The sequence below is a fragment of the Pseudorca crassidens genome, chromosome X, assembly GCF_039906515.1.
Source record: "Pseudorca crassidens isolate mPseCra1 chromosome X, mPseCra1.hap1, whole genome shotgun sequence".
Classification (NCBI taxonomy): domain Eukaryota; kingdom Metazoa; phylum Chordata; class Mammalia; order Artiodactyla; family Delphinidae; genus Pseudorca; species Pseudorca crassidens.
In genome coordinates, this window is record NC_090317.1 from 12,428,652 (window position 1) to 12,453,738 (window position 25,087).

At 43.5% G+C, this 25,087-nt stretch overlaps 1 long non-coding RNA gene and 1 other non-coding gene across 2 annotated transcripts; both read right to left on the bottom strand.

Moving 5' to 3' along the window:
• Nucleotides 1–9,987: 9,987 nt before the first annotated feature.
• Nucleotides 9,988–13,822, bottom strand: LOC137217525 (uncharacterized). Its single transcript, XR_010940127.1, has 4 exons — nucleotides 13,786–13,822; nucleotides 11,899–11,934; nucleotides 11,454–11,558; nucleotides 9,988–11,079 (listed from the first exon to the last, which is right to left on the bottom strand). It is a non-coding gene; the product is annotated as an uncharacterized lncRNA (long non-coding RNA).
• A 10,853-nt stretch (nucleotides 13,823–24,675) lies between these two features.
• On the bottom strand, nucleotides 24,676–24,778 carry LOC137217662 (U6 spliceosomal RNA). Its single transcript, XR_010940170.1, has one exon. It is a non-coding gene; the product is annotated as a U6 spliceosomal RNA (small nuclear RNA).
• Nucleotides 24,779–25,087: the final 309 nt, after the last annotated feature.

Consider the following 25,087-nt stretch of genomic DNA (forward strand, 5'->3'; position numbering starts at 1 on the left):
GTGTCATCCACAGTTGACAAATGAAGACTGAGGGTCAGAGAATCAAAGCGAATCGTGAGTATCATATGGCCAATAAGTGTCAGAGGCAGAATTCAAAACCAGGCCTGACTGACACCAAATCTTTCTTCCTTCTACTCCACCCCTGGCACTGGTCCTGCTCCAAAGACTGTGTCCTGAGCCTTGATTCTTTCCTGAAATTATCTCCTTTAATCCTTGGAGCGGCTGAAAAGGAAGTATTTCATCCATGCTTACAAATGGGTATACAGACTCAAAGAAGTGAAGTCACTTGCCAAAGTTCCATGTGAGCATATAGGTCCTCTGTGTCCTGTGAGCAACAACTTGTCGTTGAGGCTTAAATGTGATAGAGTGTCCGCCTCACGAAGGGAATCTGAATGTTCTAGAGGAAGCGTACATATCGTCCTGCTTTTCTTGATGTTGTGAGGCCTTCTGAGGATTGTGTAGCAGGTGTGGCTATTATTAGGGGTGTCTGTGAAGTCTGGGGCCAGGCTGGGTGTTGTGGGATGAATATGTGTGTTGTGGACTGTGTCTCTCTGTGTATGGCTCTTACATGAGAAACTAGTTTGAGCGCCCCAGGGCTAGTTTCTGGGTTAGGTGGCATGCCTCTGTGTAGTGGGTGCGAGGCTAGATGTCGTGGGGTGAGTCTGTCCGAAGGAAGGTGGGCCTAGGTGCTAGGGCTCAAGTACATGTGAAGTGTGAAGCGTTAGTCAGTTCATCACTCTCAAATCCCTTTGTCCTGTGAGCAAGTTCCCCGTGGTGTCACTCTGTGATGGGTGTGATTCGTGTGTGCACCGTGAGGTTGTTCTCTCCATTAAAGGAGTCATAGCTACGGGGTGTGAGGCAAAGCAGTGGATGGTGGGTTATCTCTGTGAATCACGGGCCCTGTGAGGCCCGCGCATCTGGTTTGGAGTGACTGTGCTCTGTGGGAGTGATCTGCAGTGTTGTGACTTTTATGACTGTGAGTTTTTGGATGTTCCATCAGGTAAATCTATGGACTGAGGGAACATGTCCTCGTTGTAGGGCATGTCTAGGTGTTGTGGTGTATACGTTGCAGTCTGTACATCGTGGGATATATCTTGGAGTCATAGGGTGAGACTACGTGTCATGGGCTGATTCTGGAGATTCTTAGTAAGGTGTTGTGTCACAGGGCCAGTCTTTGCATTGTAGGGTATGTCTGTGCTTCACGGGGAATCTATGTGGGTTTTTTAAAGGCAGGGCGTCCCCTCAGGTGGGGTTGTGTCTTTACATAGTATGGCATTTCTGGAAGTTGTGGTCCATGCTACGCACTGTATGATATAGGCTGATTCTGGCTGGGGTGCTGGGTATATTCTGCTGTTTTAAAGAGAATGTGTACTATTGGGGTGAGTCTGGGTGTAGGGAGCTTATGCTTGTGCTGTGGGATTACCCTGTGTGCCGTAGGCGTGTCTGCTTTATGATGTGATCTTGCATGGTGGGGTATGCCAGTGCATGACTGAACACGTCTTGAGTTCGGGATCTTTCCGCCGGGTGAGGATTTGTTTTGCGGGGTGAGTTTGTGTGGTAGCACACGTTTATGCATCACAGGGCGTCTCTCAGTGGTGTGGGGCAAGTCTCTGTATTATAAGGCTTGTCTGTAGTATTGTTGGTCATGTGTTGATTTGTGGGATGATGTGAGGTTGTGATGAGATTTTGTGTGTGTAGGTGAGTCTGAGTGTTGTGGAGCATGTCAGTGAACTGTGGGGAGAACCTGACACGGAGTGACTTTGTAAAGTTGTGATTTTGTTCTAGGTGCTTCCCGGTGAATTTGCTTTGTGGAGAAAGTCTGAGCCTGCTGTGGCCATTCTGGGGCTGTGGGAAGTGTCTGTGCATTTTCAAGATGTTTGTACATTGTAGGCTTCTTTTCACTGGAGGCTTTGCCAAGGTGTTGCAGGGGCGAGTAAGGGCACTATAGATTGTGTCTAGGTCGTGGGTCAAGGGTGCCTTGTGAGGCAGGGCTGGGTTGTAAAGCATGTCTGTCAAGGAGAGTAACTGTGCAATGTGGAGCATGTCTTCATCCTGTGGGGCAAGTCTGTGTGTCCTAGGGCAATTTTAGGGGTTGGAAACACATGTTTTCTTTGTGGGGTATTTGCCTTGCGGAGTGATTGTGTGTGTGTTAGGGTGAAGCTGTGCCTCAGAATGCAGTTTTATGTTTGCAGGAGAAACGTTTGTGTCACAGGGTGCACCTGTCCATAGTAAGTTAGCTGTATCTAGGGACTGTGGAGCTAGGTTGTGCGTTGGAAGACGTCTGAGTGTTGTGTGGCAAGACTGGGAATTTGTGGTTGAATATTTGAAGTCTATTCTTACCATAGTGGGGTGAGTTTATGATGTAGAGCGAGGCTGTGCAATATAGGGAGAGTCTGGCTTTGTGAAACTTACCTGTGGGTTATAGGGCACGTCTTGGTGGGAGGGGGTAAGTCTGGACATTGTGGGGCAAGTCTGTCCGCTATAAGTTCATTGTAGGTATTGTGAGGCATTTGGGGAGTATTGTGGTGCAAGACATTTTGAGGCAAATCTAAGCGTTATAGTGATGTTGGATGCCTCATGGAGCAAAACTTGGCTTTCCTGGAGAATTTTTGCATTGTGAGAGAAACCTGTGTATTGTGACACTATTCTATGGGCTATGATGGGAGTCTTACGTCATGGCGCAGGTGTGACATCATAAGTTGGTCTAGGTAAATGATGGGTGAGTGTTTCTTGGTGTTGTGGTACACGTTCCGTGTGTTTGGGGGCATATCTGGCAGTTGTGGTGCATGATGGGTTAGTTATTTGCTTTGTAGATGAGTGTCTGCATTGTGGGCTGACACCGTGTGTAGGGAGGAAAGTCCGCGCATCATAGGATGAATTTTGAATTTGTGTAAAATTGTGTATGTATTGTCAGGCAAGTCAGTGTTCTGTCACATGCTTTAGAGCTCCTGGACAAGAGTATGCTGACGCAGGAGGAGGCGAGTCTATGCCTCCGGACGTGACCGGATGTCATGAAGGAGTCCAGTCGTTACGAAGTGTGTGTTCTGAGAAATGTTCGTAAGCTGTTCTGCAATACTGTGTGTTTCTGGGGAGTCTATATCTTTGCTGCCCACTTTGGAATGAGTGTGTATTTTGTGCAATTTGAGGTGCTGTGAGATGAGTCTGGACATTGGAGGGAGAGCTCCATTGTGTGATTGGGTTCTGCGCACTGTTTTCGGAGTGCCTAAGTTGTGCCTGTTGTCTTTATACTCTACCGTGTGTCTGGGCACTGTGGGACAGATGTGAGTCGTGAATTGATTCTAAGTGAGAGTAAATCTATGTGTCATGCTGTGTCTGATGCAGGGTGGGTTTGTATATTTGGGGCCGAGTGTGAGTGTTTGGTGCAAGTTTGGGAATTGTGTGGTAAGTGTGTGGTGGGATGAATCTGTTCTCTGGGATAGATCTGTGAGTCGTTGGTTGTGGTTGTGCCTTAGGATGCAATTCTGTACACTGTGGGGTGACTCAAACAATTGTGAGCTGAATTTGAGTGCTGTCATTGCTTTGCATCCATCGATAGACTGTGGGCTTGGTGAGGGTGTTTCTAGGGGGCATGTTTCTATATTTCAATGTCATTTAGCAGCTATTTTCAGAGTCTGTGTATTGCACTCTGAGTCTGAGACTCCACGGGTCAAATCTGTGTTTTGGTGTAAGTCTGGCATTTGTGGAGTTAGTGTGGTGTGGGGCAAAAGTGTGTGCTGAGCTCATCTGTACCTTGAACAGCGAGCTGATGTGCTGGGATGTAATTCTGTGTGCTGTGGGAGGAATCTGTATCTGGGATGTGTCTCTACATCCACACTGTAGAGTGTTTCTACGTGTTGTAATGCATGTGTGTACACTGCTTGGGCAAATCTTTGCACCATGGGTAGAGCGTGTTAATTGTGGGATGGTTCTACAGATTGTAGGATGGATGGTGTCTTGTCATGCTATTCCACGCCTTGCTGGGAGAGGAGGTTGAATGTTGTCATTGACCACAAGTGTTGGGGATCCGTCATTGTGCTGAGGGCCATGTGTGTGTAAAAATGTGTATGCTTTGTATCAACTGTGTGACACGTCTGTGTGTCTTGAGCTGACCTTATAGAATGCCTGGGGTGGTTTTGTGTTCTTCGGTGCAGGTCTATGAGTCGTGGGCCGAGTCTTCGCGTTGTCTTTACAGAACGTCTGGATGACTGTGTGGCGAGGGGGAGAGACGCATGCCGGGGCATGTTTCTACATTGTAGGAAGAGTCTTGTGGCATGAGATGTGCCTCTGCATTGTGACTTCACACTGCATTGTGGGGCATCTCAGTGCTTTCTGTTATGATTCTGTGCTTTCTGAGAAGAGTCCAGATTTTGCATTTGTGTCTGCACGTCGGGTTTCTGCAATTCTGTACGCTGTGCGCTGAGCTTGCAGTTGTGGGGTGAGCCTGTGTAATGGGTTGTGGACGGGCATTGCAGGGTATGTCTTTGTGCTGCAGGATGGGTCTAGGTACTTCATTGCTCCTGTTTTCCCTGTAAGCCAGGTGTTTGCCCAGCAAGGTGACAGGGTGCTGGGAGGCACGTCTGTTGTAGGGCACGTGTGTGCGCTATTGTGCAGCTATGTGCTTCTAAGGCAGGTCTGTGTGCTGTGTATTTCTGTGCATTAGTGATATGGGGTTTCGGAGTATTGCGGAGCGAATCTGGGCATCATGGGGTGATTCTGGATGTTGTGGCACATGCCTGTGCACTCTAGGATACGCCTTTGTGTTTGGGGGCAAGTCTAGGGATTGTGGTATTAGATCAGACGGAGGGGGTGAGCGTGTGCTTCGTGGGATAAGTCTGTGCATTGCAGGGGATTAAGTACATTATGGGGCACGTTTGGGTTGCATACAAGGTGTTCTGCCACCTGTCTGGATTGTGGCGCGGGTCTATGCATTGCACAGTGTGCTCGGGCAAGCCTGTGAGGTGGAGGCGCATCTGCACATTATAGGGCCTCTTCTGTGCTGGGGAAATGCTTTGTGATGAGCCTGGTGTTGTGGGTCTAGTGTTTTCACTGTGGAGTGATTGCATCTACCGTGGAGCAAATCAGCTCTGTACCGTGAGTGCGGGCATCGTGATTCCAACCCGTGAACGGTAGGAGGGTCTGCGGGTTGCCTGGCACACCCCGTGTTATGAGGCAGGTCCAGGCATTGAGGGGGTTACCTGGGCTCTGTTGGGGTTAGCACTTGGCGTTGAGGCAGGACCGTGCTGTGTGATGAGTGTGTGCGCGGCGCGGTAGACAGGGCCGTGTGGAGCATATCTTGGCATTGCGTCATCACTCTGCGCATTATGGGGCGAGCCTGTGGGCTGCCGGCTGTGTCCGTACTTTGAGAGGCATGTTGGGAGGCATGGCTGTGGGCTGTGGGGCGGCCTGTGAGCAGTGAGTTGCCTCCAGATGTTCTGATGTGAGTGCGGGCAACGCAGGCAGACATTTGCATTATGAGCCGTGTCTGCAGATTGTGGGATGAGTCTGTGGTTACAGGTTGTGTTTGAGTGCTCCGGGTCCTGTGTATCTATCCGGGGACTCTGTGGACACAACTGAAGGTGTTTGGGGCCCTTGCATTGTGATGTAATTCTGTTTCCTTGGGGGGCTGGGGTTGTGAGGATGCCGTGCATTGTGGAGTACACCCAGGTACTGCGAGGCTAGACTGTGTGCAGTGGGGCAAGATGGTGTGTCGCGATGCCACTCTCTACTTTGTGGGAGGAGTATGCACTGTGACATTGAGTCTGCACACTGTAAGGCACGCCGAGGTAGTATGTATCAGGTCTGTGTGTCAGAGAAGGCTATGTGTTGTGGATCGTTTCTAGGGATTTTAAAGTGAGTTCTTTGTGTGGTGAGGCCAATGTGCTCTGTGGTGAGTGTGTGTATTGTAGAGCATGTATATATATATATATATATATATATACGATAGGTGCATTTAGCTGAATGGGATGAGTGTTTGCACGGATGAGTTTGTGTATCATGGGTGTGTTTGTGTATTGCAACGTGTGTTGTGGGATGTGTCTAGATGTTATGCCGAGACTGTGTGGTAGATGCTTCCACATCTGAGTGTTGTGGGCTAAGTGCAATCAATCCGGGAACTGTAAGGAAAGGGTGATGGGAGTGAGCTGTGACGTGATTCTGTGCTGCAGGTGTACTTTACGTGTTGTGGGTTGTTTGAATTATTTGAGATTGAGGTGTACCATCACGATCTAGTTCCATGTGTAGAAACAGCAACGATAACAACAACGACAAGATCAGCTAACACTGACAACACTAATTCTCTGCCAGGCGCTCTTCTAAACACGTTATAAGCATCCACTCATTTGTTCCTCTTGACAGCCCTCCTAAGTAGGAACCACTATTATTCCCAATTTACACCTGAGAAAAATAAGGCACAGAGAGGTTAAGAAAACTTTCCAAGGTCACACAGTTAGTGAATGATCCATGTGGGCTTGGAACCCCGGCAGTCTGAATCCTCAGTGTCAGCTTTTAACCACAATCTACACTGCCCCTTTGTTTGGGGGTGTGCATGTCTCCGGGCCTCGTGCAGTATGTCTAGGTGTTGTGGTATATCTTGGGATCTTGGTATCTTGCAGAGCACCTAGAGATAGTAAAACGTATCCAAGTATTGTGAGGCTTATCCCTAAACTGTGGGATGGGCCTTGTGGAGAGGGCGTTTTATATACGGTTTGGAAGCAGAGGTGCCAATGCTTGCACTGTGGGCCAACTGTGTGTGCTGTGTGCTGAGCCCCCGCTTTAAAGGAAAGATATGTGGTGATGTAACTTTGTGAGCTGTCGGAAAATTGTGTGTGTTTGAGGGAGCATCGATTTGGAAAGGTGTGTTTACTTGTTGTGAGTCTAGTCTCTGGACGATGACGTGTCCCTACGCCTTGTGGAGTGAGTCTGCATATTGTTGCCCAAGACTGTGCTGTGTAAGGGAAGTCTGTAAATGGTGATGCAGTTCTGTGAATGGTGAGGGAACCACGTGTGCTGTGGGAAATATGTTTATGTTGCAGGGGTCTCCGGGTATTCTGAGACTGATTGCTGCGTTGAGGGGGAGGGTCTGTGCATTTTAGGAGGCCCCTGTGTAGGCTGTGTGCGTGTTGGTATGCAATATCTCTGCACATTTGGGGGCCCGGCTGTGCTCAGCTCATGGGAAGTGTCTTCGTGTTGTAGGGCATTTGGGGCAGGACGCTGTGCATTACAGAGTGAGGGTGTGTGTTACACAATGCTGAGCACTTCCGTAGTACGCACTTAAGGCGTCTTGGGAGATGTGGTATGGATTATGGCGTGTTCTCTGTGTTTGTAAGGCAAGCTACGTGAGTGCGTGTGTTGCAGGATGAGTGATGATCGTGGTACAAGGCTTGGACATTGCGGAGCATGAATTTAGGAGCGTGTTTGTGAGATACAGCCACACATCATGGGACAAAAATCTGCGTGCAGTAGGTGTGTTTGTGTGATGCAGGGCACACTGCTGAGTTGGAGGGGGTGTGTGTGTGTGTGTGTGTGGATACTGTGGGGTGAGTCTGTGTTACGCAGTGAGCCCGTGCATTAGAGCACGCTTCTGAACTGTGATGCAGCTCTGGGAGCGGTGAGTGGCATCTGGCTTAGGGTCCTGTCTGTGCTTTGTAGGGTGTGTGGCTACTGTGGTGGGGTGTCTGTGTGCTGTAGAGTGTTCTAGATGTTCTGGGGCTAGTCTAGGTATCATGTGGTGAATCTGTGTGTTTTCAGATGATTCTAGGTATTTGGGGTCAGCCCTTTTCACACTAGCAACAATGGTGGGGGTGATAGTACCACAAATTAAATTCACAACTGCAATAGTTCCTGTGTGCCAGGCACTGTACTAAGCGCTTAGCCTATCCTAATTCACTGAATACTCACAACAACCCTTTTCAGTAGGTACTACTGTTACCTTTGTTTTACGGATGAGCAAACTAAAGAACAGAGAAATATACTTACCCAAGGTGACACAATTAGAAAGGGGTGGAGCTTGGATTCGAACCCAGGTAGCCTGGGTCCAGAGGCCTTGCTCTTAACCATTACACAAGCTGTGTCTGTTGTAGGCCAGGGTTGTAGCTCAACAGGATGGTAAAGCACGTCTGTAAACTATGATGGAAATCTCGGCATTGCACGGGTAATTGTGTGTGCTGTGTGTCTACACATCAGGGAATGCTCGTGTGCTTTATAGGTTTTCCATCTTAGAGTAAGTCTGTGTTGTGATGCAATTCTGTGCATTGTGGAAGAAATCTATGTGTTCACGGGCATTCCTGTGAATTCTAAGTTTTGTGGGTGTGATTATGTGCTGGGGCAAATCTATGCCCTGAAGGGCTTGACTGTGTATTTGGGGTGAGTCTCAGGGTTCAGTGGCGTTTGTGTGTGTCATGGAGCAAGTGTGCGTATTGATGGGAGAATCTGTGCATTTGGGTGGAGTTCTGTGCATGCTTGGGCAGACCTTGGTGTGAAAGCAGTCTGCATGTGATGGGGTGAATCCGGGAGCTGTAGAGCAAATGGTGTGCGCGTTTGGGGGCATGTGTGTCTGTGTGCACTGTGTAATCACCCTAAGGAGTGTGGTTTCGTGAAGTGAATCTGTATGGCAAGTGTGTCTTGTGACATAATTCTGTGCATCGCTGAGCGCAGCATTGCGCTGTGGAATGTGTTTGCATGTTGTGGGTTGCGTCTAGGTTGTGAGATGACTGTGCCCTGAGGGGTGAATCTGAACACTTTGGAGAAAGACTAGGTGCTGCTTTGGCATGAGTGTGTCTGTTGTGGAACAAGCCTGCCCGCTGTAGGGGCAATCTGCTGTGCATTGCGAGGTGCGTCTATCTATTGCAGAGTGTGTCTGAGGAATTTGGGGTGTGCCCCATGGAGAAGGCCTGTGTCCTGGGGGAGAGAGTTGTGTTTGTGGGGTGAGTCTATGTGCTGGACAGAGAGTCTGTGTGCTGTGGCGCATCTTGGTTTGGGGGACAGGCTGTGTTCTGTGGGGAGCACCTTTCGGCCATGGGGAGAATCTCTGTGCTATGGGGGGTTTAGCCTGTGTTTCGCGGGGTGTCTGTGTGATCTGGGTCGTGACTGGGTACTGTAGGCCAAGTGTGTGTCCTTTGGGGCTGGTCTGTGTCCTGTGCTGCTTGTCTGCGTGTCGTGGAGCAAGTCTGTCTGTCGGAGTACAGCCCGTGTCTCTCTCTGTGTGGGTTGTCAAGCTATGTCGTGAACTGTGTTCTGGGGCAGGAGGGAGGCTGTGTCATGGGGGGCGATGTCGTGTGCCCTGAGGAGGGTCTGCGTGCTCTAGGGAGTGTCTTTGCGCCACGGTATAAGTCCTCTCCCTTGGCGGGAGTCTGCGTGCTGTGAAATGCGTCTGTGTGCTCCGGTGAAGGTCAGTGTGATGTGAGGAGTGTGCGCCCTGGGGAGAATCTCAGCTATGGGTTTAGCTGGCGGGGCGCGGGGGAAATCTGTGAGCTGTGGGGACAATCTTTGTTCTTTGGGGCGTCTCTGTGCCATGGGCAGAGTCCCTGTTCTTTGGTGAGAGTCTGTGTGTTTGGGGAGTATTGGTGGGTGGTAGAGCGTGTCTGTGGCCTGTGGAGTGAGTCTTCGCGCCTTGAAAATACGCGTGCTTTTGGAAGCATCTGTGTTCTGTGGGGGGGAGGCTGTGTGCTCTAGAGAGATTATGTACCCGAGAAAGGCTCTGTGTGACAGGGAGATGATTGTCTGTGTGTCATGGGTAGAGTCTTTATGGTAGGGCCAGTCTGCATCACGTGGGGCAGGTCTGAATCCCTTAGGTGAGACTTTTTGCCTTAGGGAGGATATGTGTGTCTGTGGATGAGTCTGGGTGATATAGGGAATTTCTGTGTGCTATGGGGCAAGTTTTTGGCCGTGGTACTTATCCATTTGCAATGGGAAGAGTTTGTGTGTTTGTGTTATTTGGCCATGGGACATTAGAGGGTGAGTTTGTACATTGCAGCACAAGCCTGTTTCAGGGCAAGTCTCCTTTAATTTAATATCTACAAATAATAATAGCCAACATTTATACAGTGGTTATCATTACCAGACACTGTTCTAAAGGTGCTATTAATATCCCCATTTTACATCTGAGGAAACTGAGGCACAGAGATTAAGTAACTGTACTGTGCGCATGCAGCAAGCAAGTGGTGGAGCTTTGAAACCAGGCAGCCTGTTACCTGTGCCCACAGTTAGGGATCCCCTTGGGGCCCTAAGTGGCCTCAAAGATTGGGAAGACGTCGTGATCACAGGTGGACATATTGAGAGCAGGTAATTTGGGAGGAAGAAAACGGGAGTGGCTCAAAGCCTTCCAAGGATTAAAAAAAAATGCAATGCTCTACAGACAAGAATGGTTGCATTTTAGCCCAGAAAAACTGACATCATGACTGCAGAATAACTCCTTCAGCGACTGGGGCCCGCAAGACCCCTCCCTTGCCTCTGCAGCCGCATTCTACCACTGCGGAGGAGCGAATGCGCATGCCCGGGAGAGCTACCGTTGCCATGGAAACCAACCTCCAGTCACAAACAAATCACAGCCTAATGCGGCAAGTCAAGAAATGACTGGGGCTGTGGCTGTGAGCCAAAGGAGCCCCTCGCTGTAAGGGCAGGCAACGCATCCTCCCACCCACGCCCCTTTTTTTTCTTCCAGAATCAGTAAAGGCTAGAGGCCAGAGCCAGAAGTCAATAGAAAAAGAAGGCTGTGTTGGGAGTGGGGGTGGGGAGGGTCAACAGGGGTTAGCAGGTGATTTTAACAGTCAAATATTTCTGTGAGCAACATTTAACCCATCTCCCACTAAAAGACTTCGTGGTTTATTCTTGAGCCTTCCACCTGCAGTGAAAAGAGGTGAATCCCTGGGGTATGTCCCTATCTAGAAGAGATGGTGGATGGTAGCAGTGGTGGCATGGATTGGGGGACTCATCACACCTCCTTTAAACCCCTAGATCAGACTACGGCCAGCAACAGGCTGGCAAACATTATTTTTGCTCCTTATGCATTTCTTACATTTTACTCTTATACCATTCTAGAAAATTCCAGGAACTGAGTCCAGACAGCTTTAATTCTCCGAGTACCTAGGGAGTAGAAAAAGAGGTTGAAGGAGGAACTTTCAATAGTGTTAGGAATAACACGAACCCCGGGAGTATTATTTGAACACACACTTAGGCTGTCAGCTGTGTGCAAGTGGAATAGTACATCTGGAACAGTGGTTTTATACATCAGGATTCCTCAATTTTCATTTGTAAAAAGCATCTGATAAAATTAAATTTTTAAATGTTTAAAATTTTAAAATCCTGTTTGAAAACCACTGCCCTAAACTGGTTGTGTCTAGAAGTCGTGAAAGGCATCAGCAAGAACATGATGCTATAGAATGCCGCCAGAAGCTGCAAGAAGGTAGGAGCACTACTGTGGGATGTAACCTCCTCGGGTAAAGAGGAAAATGGCTGACCTGTGGAAAGCTACACCCTATCTAGTGGGAGGACAGTTCTTGCCATTTCAAATCAGTGGAAGGAGGTTGGATTATTCAATAAATGATGCTGAAACAATTGGTGACCTATTTGGAAAAAACACAAAATTAGATCCTACTTCATACCATATGCCAAAATGAATTTTAGATGAATTTGAGTTAATTGTAAAAAACGAAGCAATGAAATGACTAGGAAGAAAATGCATGTGAACATACTCCTCAAAAGAAAGAAAGAAATCACAAAATCAAAAATCTATAGTTGTGGATATCTAAAAATGTAAAGCTGCAATTTGTTTAAGAAAACCCACCATAAATGATAAAAAAATGAATAGGCAAAAAAAACAACTCAAAAATAACGCTTTACCACATATGATAAATTAGGCGATATGTATGGGGTGATGGGGAGAAACCTTAAACTGGTTCATACCATTTGATCCAGGAATTCCACGTCTACGAATTTACCCTAGGAGAAAAAAACCAGAAAAGCACACAGAGATTTACATGGAAAGATATTCCTTAAATTATAACAGCAAAAATTACACATAGAAGCATTCAATAATTGGACATTTAGCGGGGCACCTATATGATTGAAAACTAAGCATCTATAAAACATCATATTCTTGTGGACTATTTTAAAATATGGGGAATTGCTACCAATATTTTGTTTAGTGATTAAAGCAGGTTGAAAACGATATGTACATATGATCTTCATTTTGTATATAAATATATATTTTTATGCATAGTTTGCATGTATTCAGAGAAGGGGGACTAATTATATTAATAGTAATTATCTCTGGGTTATAGGATTATGGGTAATTTTTATAGTCATCTTTAGATTTTCCCCAATTTACTACAATAAATGTGTGAATTTTTATAATAAAGGGGAAAGATGGCATTTTAACAAGATATTTTAATAAGTGCTATAAAAGTGGTGAGAGTACAGAAAAGAAAGTCTAGGAAAAGAGACAATAAAAAAGAGTACATGTGCCAATGTATATCAACGGAGGATCAAACCAAACAAACTCAGTATGTACTACGAAAAGATTACAGTATTATTTGTATGTTAATAGGTACAGAATTTCTTATACAAGATGGACTCCTGGAAAATTTTCTTCACTACACCAGAAGATGGTCACATGTCCCTGGATGCGTCAGTCATTCTCTTTGCCGCAGTGCTCTGTTCAACGCCCCCCTCCCTCCTATGCCTGCATCATGCTCCCCCCTTTTCCTCCTGCAAAACATGCCACCAGCAGACATTTTCAGCTTGAAAAAATGGCCCATTTTGTCAACTTTCTTTAAAGCTATTTCATTCTTATTTTTCCTCCCTGATTGCTATTTTGGCATCTAACTCAAAAAATCTACTTATCTATCTTTTTTCTCCTTTTCTTCCTGTTGAAGTCAAAGCAATCTGAATTTCAAAGAAATTTAAAAAAAAAACGCACTTCAGCTTTTTTTTCTTTTTTCTTGCAGAAACTTATCTACAAAAGCAATTTCCAGGTAAAAGGACACACAAAAGCTTAAACATTTTCAGGCACAATTCAGAAACAAATATAAAAGCTTTGTTGATAGGAATCTGCTATCTTTTCCACATCCCTTTCCAAGGAAGGCAGCACTGATAATATTCTGTCTTTACTGTAAAAATTGATGTCCACAAATACAAATGAATTATTTTCAAAATAAAGGCACAGTCACATAGTTATATTTCTCTTTCATGATTTTCATCCTAAAACCAAATTTAAATCTTTCCCATTAATTGCTCTCACGTGAAGCAATTAATCTGAACATTACAGCTGCCCTCCTCATTTTCTCTCCTGTACAGACATCCAGTCACATGATTTTCTTAATTAAGAAAAAAATGAGGCATGGTATTCTTTTCCCCATTGCAAAACAACATTTTTCTCATGCTCTCTCCATACTGTGAAAGGAAATCAGGTCTGAGAACATCATGAATTGTCACCATTTCATCACATCTAATGCAAACATCGTAAAGCTGAGATACCATTCCGAACACCATTTCTCATTTCAGTAATATCTTCATCAGGTCCCCTTTGGGGAATTATCTTAACCAGAATCACAAGAGGGAAGTTTCTATATTTCCTTCTAGGAACTCATTCACCGTTTAAGAAATGAGCTTTAAACTAGAAAAGTGACCGTGGAAGATTTAGAATTGAATTAAGCCATTTTCTCAATGCCGCTGATTACAATCACAAATTCCTACACAGTTCTGCATTATTGTGTTCCATCAAAACACGTCGCTTGCTTTAAAAAGCGTATTTCGGATATCTATGTTACAAAAGATTTCTCAGCTACTTACCCGCTGCCGGCGCTCTGCCTCTCCACCAGCTCTGAGGCTGTCGCACTGAAGGGGTGGGGGCCAGAGCCGCAGCAGCCACTTGAAAATGAGCTGTGCTCTGAAGAAGGGATTAGCTTTAGGGAAAGAAAAAATGCTTTGGGATTATGCTCAAAATTCCTCCCAAAATATAAAATCATATTAAACATTACATGCTAAAAAGTACATGCTCAACAAAGGACAGAATTTAACAGCAAAACCTCTGATCTAAAACACACTTAAAATGCCTTGATTTCCAGTGGAACCCCTACAAAGCCATGGGCTTTTGGCTCTCCCGTCTCCTAGCAACAGTCTCATTAATATTTTTCTCTGCAGTGGTCCTACTAGGCATCAGAGAACATTCACAAGGTCTAGTCTCTGGTAGGGAGCATTACCATTTTGTTGTTCAAGATGCGTTTTCCCCAGTTAAGTAACAAAGGCGAGTCAGGCATTCAGTAACAGGTTCTCCCAGGGAAGATTTCAGATTCAAAGGACATTTCATTCACATGACAGAGATTGTTCTTGTCCTTTCCTTGGTGCAACGCTGTCACTAGACCCCTGACCTAAAGATGGGCCTCAGCAGAAGATGCCTAACCCCTTCTGCAATTGCCCTAAACCAGTATTGTTCTCCACTGTGCTCAGAGACAAAAATTAATACACAGAATTCATTTGTATCTTTAGCCCTGTCATCATGATCCCCACCCATCAATCAGCGTGCTTACTGGAGGTACATGTCATAAAAATAGTGGATGAAATATAACCAGATCAAAAACAACCCATTTACTTATTATTATTAACAAGGAAAATATTAACTACATGTTGAGAAAATGAGAGCAGGTTACTATACAGTATATATAATATGATCACTTTGTTGTCTTATGTAGATAGGAATAAATATACATAAAGAAATCTGAAAGGATATATACCAAAATGTTGAGTAATTACGTCTGGATTTCTATGGATGGTAGAATTTGAGGGGTGTTTAGGTCATTTTTCTTTTTGATTACCTATTTAATAACTTTTCTACAATTAACATTGTAGTTGTTGGGTTATTAAAAGAAAGCCATGCACAACAATGTGAACGTACTTAATGCCACTGAACTGTACACTTAGGATAGTTAAAATGATGCATGTTATGTCATGTATATTTTACTACAATAAAAAAGAGAGAGAGAACCATTCATTCACCCCTCAAACATGTATTGAGTCTCACCACTTTCAAAATCCTGGGCTGGGGGTAGCGATTATAAAAATGAACAAACACAGTCCATTCCCCTTCTAAAAGCTCATAATCTAACAAACAACTACCCCCAAAACTTTTATATGGGTTTTTATTATACATGACATGTAGAATTGCTGCATTTAGAAATAGAAACACTTTGTTTATCTTTTTTAAAATTTCATCTATTTTGGGTAACATTTATAATTAGCGATGTTACACTGTCTGCCTAAAAATATTAGGACACCCAGTGAGTGGAAGAAGTAAATAAATATACATTAAATATTTAAAAATATAAATATATATGTGCATTTACATAGTTATAGAATTATTATATTAATATTTTTTAAAGGAGGGGTAGGGAAACTGTTCTAGATTAAAGAAGATTAAAGAAATATGACCCAAAAAGAGAAATATGACAACCAAATGCAATGTGTGATCTTTGATTGGATCCTGGATAGAAAATAAAATAGCTATCAGAGACATTTTGGGAACACCTGGGACATTTGAATATAGGTTAGATATTAGATAATATTAGATCAATATAGTAGTTTGGTATGATAATGTGGTATGATGGACTTGCTCTCATGAGACACGTGTTGAAGTATTGAGAGGTGAAGTTCCATAATGTCTAAAATTACTCTGAAATGCTTTAGCAAAAAATCGTAGAGAGGATATATAAAGCAAATGTAGCAATATGTTAATAATTGGTAAATCTAGGTTAAGTACATGCGGGTGTTTGTTGTTTTTTGCTCTAAAATCCAGAAAATAAAGAATAAAATACTTTAACAAAAATAATTATTGCACGATAATTATATTTAAAGTTAAAATGTACATACATTTTAGAATTAATGAGAATTAAGTTTGTAGTCCCTCCATGCCGACCAATTGAATGATGAATACTTGTCACACGCCATCTAGTGGTAAGATCCTGATTTACCAAGACTGAAGGATTTCTAAAGCAGCGGTCCCCAACCTTTTTTGGCACCAGGAACCAGTTTCGTGGAAGACAATTTTTCCACGGACCGGGGAGGGGCGGGGGGGGGGAATGGTTTCCGGATGATTCAAGCGCATTACATTTATTGTGCACTTTATTTCTATTATTATTACATTGTAATATATAATGAAATAATTAATACAACTCACCATAATGCAGAATCAGTGGGAGCCCTGAGCTTGTTTTCACTCGCCACTCACTGATAGGGTTTTGATATGAGTCTGCAAGCGATGGATTTATTATGGTCTCTGCGCAGTCACACCTCTCTGCTAATGATAATCTGTATTTGCAGCCGCGCCCCAGCACTAGCAACACTGCCTGAGCTCCACCTCAGATCATCAGGCATTAGATTCTCATTAGGAGCACGCACCCTAGATCCCTCGCATGCGCAGTTCACAGTAGGGTTCGCGCTCCTATGAGAATCTAACGCCGCCAATGATCTGACAGGAGGTGGAGCTCAGGTGGTAACGCAAGCAATGGGGAGCGGCTGTAAATACAGATGGAGCTTCGCTCCCTCGCTGCTCACCTCCTGCTGTGTGGCCCGGTTCCTAACAGGCCACAGACTGGTACTGGTCCGTGGCCCGGGGGTTGGGGACCCCTGTTCTAAAGAACACAATTTGAAAATTGACCCATTAAATATTACTACAATTTTATTGTAATAAATAAGTAAAAGTATTTTTATTACTGTGTATCAATATAGTTAAAAGTCTCCATTAATTTTCAGAATTTGTTCTTGGTTATAGGGGAACACCTCTGCTCAGGTGTCCTAACAACCTGGCACCTCTCCACACAGGTCCCACAGGCAAGACTCAATCAACTGCGAGCTGACCTAACTGGGTGAATGCCCTGTGATCCCCCCGGAACGTGGCAAGGCAAGCAGCCTTGTGAGGACTGCTTCTCACTCCTCCCTCCTGCCAGGAGGCAGTTTCTCATCCACCTCCCTCATTCTAGTGAGGCGTGGGGCTTTCCGTCTTGCTTCCTCCCGTAGGGTACAACTTCAGGCTATAAAACAAACTAGATGTAATATGGAAACAGCTCCTCCATGATGGAGTGACTCACTGCTCATGTCATCTGTCACCTTGTCCCTCTGGTTCATCATCTTCTTGTGGGACTAGGGATATGGGTAGCTGACACCATGCTGATCTGATCTCGCTTTGGCTGTCCTTGTATGTAATAAACTGCGTGCATCCATTTGGCTCATTGACTTCTTACCTAGTGAATATACGGCAGACTAGCAAGCCAAACTTAGCAGCTCTTGTGACTTAGAGACTACCTCAATGCTCGGAAAAATGTATCTACAAACGTGTGTGTGTGTGTGTGTGTGCACATACTTCATACATTCTGTGAAACACTGGAAGCTTTGTTTTTGAAACTGGAAACAAGATGAGTGATATCTGCTTTCACAACTTATATTCAAAGCTCAGCCGGGGCAGGGATGGGGTGGAGGGTGGGTCCCAGTGTAGTAAAATTACACAAAGAGGTAAAAGGAATGAAGAGTAGTTATGAAAAGATTAACATAGGCACCCAAGTAATCACTTAGTCATAAATAAAAGAATAACGAGTCACGGAGAGAAAACTATATGCCTTCACTGTGAATCCAACACATTGCTTCAGGCCAAGTAAGTAGAGGTGCTCCTGAGCGGCCACCCCCTCTTCTCTCCCAGGCATCCCAGTGCAGTGGCTCCTGATCTGACCTGCCTGCTTGGTCACCTAATGGAAACTTCCAGTCCCACTCAGGAGCCAACATAAAGGGATTCCTAAGGAGCATCAAAAAGCACCTGCAATTACTGCAATGCATTAAATACATAAAAATCAGAATTAACTCCCCCACCAAAGTATTGGTCACCTTTGGTAGTCACTAGGGTAACAACACCACATTCTGAAAATTGATAAGTAAAGGAAACTATGCATTTACCTTAACTCTCCTGCACAGGCTGTATTTCAGCATAAGCAAGTAGCTAATGAGTGAAAGCACTTTTTTAGAAAAAGTTTCGAGCTGATACATGCAGAAGAAATGAGAGAATTCGAAAAACATCACCATTTTGCAATCCTCAACGAAACAGTGCATCTAGGCAACAATCTTCAATGGCTGCACAAACCACTCAGTGGATGATTGATGAGGAATTTCTTTTTAAACAACAAAAATAACTTCCCAGGCCCAGCTTCCCCAATATCTTTTATAATGCTAGTACAATTTGTGATATCAACTCTGGTAAAGGATAGCAGGAGAAGTGAAAATTACCATTTTATGTTCTAGAGTGAGTGTTACCACTTCCAGATAATATATAAATATTTTCATTGGATAGTTCGGGGAAGAATATTTATACCAAAGGACAGACTCTATTTTAGGCCTGACCTAAATTATTCCCTGATTAAAATGCAACCCGATTTACATAAAATATTGGAAATGAAATAAACTGTTCAGGAAGAGTCCTCGAAGATACTAATCTAAGACTCTGGATTCTTTTTTTGTTATTGGAGTATAGTTGATTTACAATGTTGTATTACTTTCTGCTATACAGCACAGTGAATCAGTTATACACATACATACATCCACTCTTTTTCAGACTCTTTTCCCATATAGGTCATTACAGAGTATCGAGTAGAGTCCCCTGTGCTCTACAGTAGGTAGGACTCTGGATTCTTAAGGCAGGTCATCAACAGTACTGTTTGCATGAGACCCTGGGTCCCCACCTGGGAAAAGGAGAACAGCACTGCCGAGCCACAGCAGGCATTACACCTGACCTGCTCCTCATACAACCGAAATCTCAAAACTTTTCACCATTCTGGCTATCCTCTGGAGATTCTCTAGCGTGTCTTTCAGAGAGTAGTGCTACAAACTCATTAAAATAGTCCAGATTTTAGCTGAAGAACACAGAGAAAACTAGCGTTGTTACTTCTTTTTTTTTTTTTTAATTTTAGATGCAACAACAGAGCCACGCTCACCACTCGAACAGCAAGGTGAGATACCCAGGACCTATCTCAGTGGGAGAAGAAGAAACAGTCTCTGGCAGAAGGACTGGCAGAATTGGAATCACACTACACTAAGACTGTATCCTGAGCTGCTGATGTTTCCATGCCTGATACTGCTATGAAAAAGAACTAATTTCTTTTAAATCAGGAGATAAAAGAGAAAATGATGGTGTTTGCAACCTAATGCCCCAAAACTCTGAGAATATAATGCATTTAACTACTTTTACTTGCATAAAAAGAAAGTCAATAGAATTTTCCAGCCTTTTGCATCTATCGGAACACAGCCGCTAGCAGGGACTGTACCAGGGTCAGTTCAGCATAAATAAAACCACAGAAGTTCACCTAAGAAGCTTGACTTTTCTGCTGAGAACGTGAACGAAAGTGCAATTTCCATCTGAATTCAAAAGCTTTTGTTATAATGAGAAAAAAGGCCCAGAATTTGAGCTGATCTTTAACACAACAAGAAGCATTAATGACTCAAAACTAGGGAGAAAGCTAGAGAGCACAAATGAGCAAAGGAGGATTAGCACCGGTGATGAACATGAGATGGCTCTCTTTAGTCTGCCCTGCTCCAGATTAAACATGGAAGTCTCATGACCTGCTCCTCATACAATTGAAATCTCAAAACTTTTCACCATTCTGACTACCCTCCTCTGGAGACTCTCTAGCGTGTCTTTCATTGAGTAGTGCTACAAACTCATTAAAATAGTCCAGATTTTAGCTGAAGAACACAGAGAAAACTAGTGTTGTTACTTCTTTTTTTTAATTAATTAATTTATTTATTTTATTCTTGGCTGCATCGGGTCTTAGTTGTGGCACACAGGATCTTCGTTGAGGCACGTGGGATCTTTCATTGTGGCGTGCGGGCTTCTCTCTAGTTGTGACGTGCGGGTTTTCTCTCTCTAGTTGCGGCGCACGGGCTCCAGAGTGCGTGGGCTCTGTAGTTTGCAGCATGCAAGCTCTCTAGTTGAGGCCCCTGAGCTCAGTAGTTGTGGCGCGTGGGCTTATTTGCCCCACGGCATGTGGGATCTTAGTTCCCTGACCAGGGATCGAACCCGTGTCCCCTGCATTGTAAGGCGGATTCTTTACCACTGGACCACCAGGGAAGTCCCTAGTGCTGTGACTTTTGCTGATCAAAAGTACTTGTGGACTCTATATAGCCAAGCAGGGGGGAAGGGGAGAAAGCCAAGCATTGTCCTAGGTGCTTTGGTACAACAGCAAATAAGACAGACATGGCCCACGCCTTAAAAAATATTACAAGTTTAAGAGGGAAAACAGATCAATATAAGGGATCAAACAAATAATAAGAATGTAAGAAAATGAGTGCTACAAAGAAATTAAAACAGAGTTATATGCTAGAGCATCTTGGGTAGTGAGGAAAGGCCACTGTGAGACAGTGACATTTGACGTAAGGTCTGACTGATGAGGAGTAAACCAAGAAACTATAGGCAGAAGTGCTTCCTGGGCTGACAGATCAACTAATATAAATGTCCCAAGACTGAATGAGCCTGACATGCCCAGAGACAAAGAGATGGAAAAGGGTAGGAGGTGAGGCCAAAAAGGTTGACAAGGGTCAGATTACACAGGGACCTATTGGAAATGGTAATATGTGATAGCTAATTGCAATGGAAAGCTTTTGCAGGGACTTAAGCAGGGAAATGACATGATATGATTTATCCTTTTAAATTTTAATTTTGGCTACTGTGTTGAGAACAGACTGTATTTTGGCAAGTTTTGAAAGCGGGGAGGTTTGTGAAAAGTATCTTGTAGAAGTCCAGGCAAAAGATGTCGATGGCTCAATTCAGATGAAAGCAGAGTAGATGGTAGAAAGGTTTAAGATTCAGGACAAATTTTGGAAGTAGAGTCAACAGGATATTATTGCTGCTATAAAAGAAGAATAAAATCCAGGTAAGGGGAAAACGTAATTTGTATGACTGTTAGTTGTTGAAATAAGTAACTGGGTGGATGGACGGTGGTGCCAGGTAAGTGATGGAGAGATAGGAGGAGGACTAGATTCTGGAGTGAGGCTAAGCCTGTTTGTGGGAGGTTGTGGCCCAATTGAAAAGTGTAACGGAAAGGAACATGCGTAAAGTTATGAAAGAGAATCCACCCTAAAGGGAACCCTTTCTGAGAAATAAAAGAAGCACTTTGAAAGACAGAATGGATAAGCTGTAGAGATCAGCTGAAAGATCGTTGTAAGAATTTCCTCATCAGTCACACAAGGGGGCCAGACCATGTCAACAGTTTCGTTAACTGCCTATGCATCAAAATCACCAGGAAAAATATTTTTAAATGCAGATATGCAGTACCTCCCTAATACAGAATTAGTAGCTCTCGGGGGTTGACACCTAAAAATCTGTATTTTTTTTGTGTGTGGTACGCGGGCCTCTCACTGTCGTGGCCTCTCCCGCTGCGGAGCACAGGCTCCGGACGCGCAGGCTCAGCGGCCATGGCTCACGGGCCCAGCCGCTCCGCGGCATGTGGGATCTTCCCGAACCGGGGCACGAACCCGTGTCCCCTGCATCGGCAGGGGGACTCTCAACCACTGCGCCACCAGGGAAGCCCTAAAAATATGTATTTTTAAAGTTCCCTAAGGGATTAAGATGTATTGGCAGGTTTAGAGATCACTGGACTAGAAGATTCTCAACATACTCTTACCTGAAATTAGCTGTTTAATATATCACCAATACAGGATTAATTACTTTATCTCAAGCCTAATTGTTTACTAAGGATTTACTTCTAACTCCAGAGGGATTATGAAATGAAGGGACAGCATTTAAATGGCCCTCTAACCTATACTTCTCTCTACACCTCAGTCAACATCATTAATAAAGGAGCCATATCCTTGTGGGTGGGTAGGGGTAGCCAGCTGGGCTGGGTACATGGCATATTAAAGCCAAGGGAAGGACCAAGTCTCAGGGGTGCTAGATGTCCACTAGACCTTAGGGGAATTCAGAGAAACTGAGTGTGTCGTTTAGTTAGCTTTCTGTGTCAACTTGGCCAGGCTACAGTACACAGTTATCTAATCAAACACTACTGGAGGTGCTACTGGGCAGGTATTTTGTAGATGATATTAACATCTACAATCAGTTCATTTTAAGTAAAGGAGATTATCCTCAATAATGTGGGTGGGCTTCATTAGCTGAAAGGCCTTAAAAGAAAAACTGAGGTTTTTCTGAAGAAGGAGGAAATCTGCCTGTAGACTGCAGTATCAGCTCCTGCCCAAGAGTTTCTAGCCTGCCAGCACGCCCTACAGATTGCAGACTTGCCTAGCCAGTCTCCACGACTGTGTAAGCCAATTCCTTGATAGGTAGATAGAAGGATAGATAGATAGATGATAGAAAGATAGATAGATAGATAGATGATAGATAGGTAGATACAGATATCATAGGAGATATATATATTTGTGAAAACTCATATATATACATATATATATCAAAGATACATATATGTATATGATATATGTGATATTTATATCTCCTACTGGTTCTGCTTCTCTGATAGAATCCTGACTTATACATTGATTAAAGCGTCAGTGCCTACAAGAGATTGACTGTCCAAAACTAAGTCAAAAGAGAGCAAACATCAGGGTCTGTCCAGGTCCAAAGACAAACCAATATGGAAGGAGTGAGTCAGATGAAATTCTGAGAATTCAGGGTAGAGACAGAGTGGGGCAATCACAGAATGATGGGGGAAAGACAAGAATGGGGTCTTATAGGAATAAAGTAAAAACCTGCCATAATCAACTGCCTAGGGATATCAGGTGACCACTAGACAGGTTTTGCAATTATCCAATTTGTCTCCATTAAGAAAACTCTGGGAGGCAGCCACTCTGGGGTTTAGGTCTCTGAATAGTATCCCAGAGGCTAGAGGTGTACTGAGTTGCTGGCTTACTATGCATGTAGATATTGTCATATATAACAGCAAGAGCTGAGATTTCTGGTGTCAGACACTACTGTGAACTTTACACTGATGATCTTACTTAACCATCACAATAACTCTGTGAAAGAGGTGATATTTTTACCCCCATTTTACAGATGAGGAAACTGAGCTTCAGAGAGCAAGTAGTTTGCTCTAGATCAACAACTAGCAAGTGAGAGAACGGGATGGAGTCCAGGCATTTTGATCACCGAATCCCTCCTCTTTACATTCTGCTGCCTCCTCTATTTGATGTGTGTGATTTTGTGTCATCCTGAATTGTCATTGATATCTTGTCTGCCTTCTGTTACTAAACTACAATCTCCCTGAGGGCAGAGATCTGGTCTCATTCACCCCTATGTCCACACTCCCAGCAGGAACCCTAAGCAGCCCTCTAGGTCCACCCCTTCATTCTCTCAGTCACCCCATTGGCTGGTTTGATTCTATGAAGTAATACCAATATGGTGATGTGCGTGACCTCATATTACTGGCTCCACTTCGGAATTCTCAAGGAAGCAGAGTATCTTAGTTCAAAGGATAGAGAAAAGACAGATAATTGGACTACAGTTAAACTTTGCCTTTTTTCCATATGACAAAAAGAGTAAAAGTATTTAAATAATGGACAAAATTCCAAAGTTCTTTTATCCTTTTATTTTTGTATTTTTAGTGGAATGTCACCTTCATTCGCACATGGCTTACTCCAGTGAGTAAACGTTAACTGGACGACTGATAGGCTTAAAAAGTAACATTAGCCACTGGGGAAGTAAAACTGTATCCAAGAGTAACTATTTTCCACTGTTAGAAGTTTTCAGGACAGTAAATATTCAAAAATATTTTTGCAGCACCCATAAAATTCAATGGATCACCAGCCAGACCAAATGAAAACACTGGAGGTCATCAGGATAGTGGATATCCGTCAAATACTCAGGTAAATGAATACGATATTCACCTTCAGTGAGAGTATAATTATTTCAAAAGAAAATATAGACTAGGTCTTCTTTCACATACTATATGATTCTGTCTTTGCCTGTATATTGGTTATCAGCACTGTCCATAAAATACAATAAATTAGATGAGCATTTGCTCATAAATTAAATACTATAATCTTCCATGTCTTTAAAATTCTCTTTAGGAATTGCTGCTTTCTTTGCTTTCACTTTTCTTGCTTGGCACACACAAAATCCTCCTTCCTAAACAGATAATATGAACATGGCTGTATGACTTTAACTGTAATTTGATGCACGTGTTTTGGTGGTAAAGACTATTAGTCCAGACACATATAATTTGCAAGTGTACAGCTTTCTTTAAAGTTACTTGTCTTTTACTGTGCTTTGGTTTTTATTGTTCGAATGCTAGTGGGAATTCTGTTTATCTCAAAAGACAGGAATCAACACCTGAAACTCTACAGTCAGAAAGTGAATAGTTGTTGGAGACATGCGGTATGCAAAAACGATTAAATTTCTTACAAAGTGAATAATATCTATATAATACTTTATAACATAGTATATATTTATATAATTATATATAAATATATAATATATAATGTAATTTCATTTGTCTTAGTCCCTCCCTGGCACTGACTTTCTTATCTTCTGATGAGGTTTCCTAACCTGTACTACAACAAGGCAGACCAGAAACCAAATGGAATCTATTCTTTTTTTTTTAAATTAAAGCATAGTTGATTTACAATAGTGTATGAGCTTCAAGTGTACAGTATAGTGATTCAGTTTTTTGAAGATTATATTCCATTATATGTTATTACAAGATTAAAAATATGGAATGCTTCAAAAGTTTGCATATCATCCTTGGGCAGGGGCCATGCTAATTTCTGTATCAAAATGGAATCTATTCTTCATGTTCCATATTAACGAGTGCAAACATTCGATGTGAATAGTTCCTCATAATTCTGTAAATACAGTAAATTATTCTGCTGGACGTGGAGTATACTACATTAATTTTATTAACATTTAGCATTTTAGCTATAGAAAAACCACATTTTAGGCTCCTTGTATAATTCCAAGTTATTTTCTTATCTCCCTAAACCTATCTCTACTCAGTCGCTTCCCTCTGATCTCCTTCTACAGCCTTATAACTGGGAGCCCTACCTCCAGTCCTTCCATACAATTCTTGGGACATCACAGGAACTTGAGGGCCCATAGCCATTTCCAGGAACATTGTGC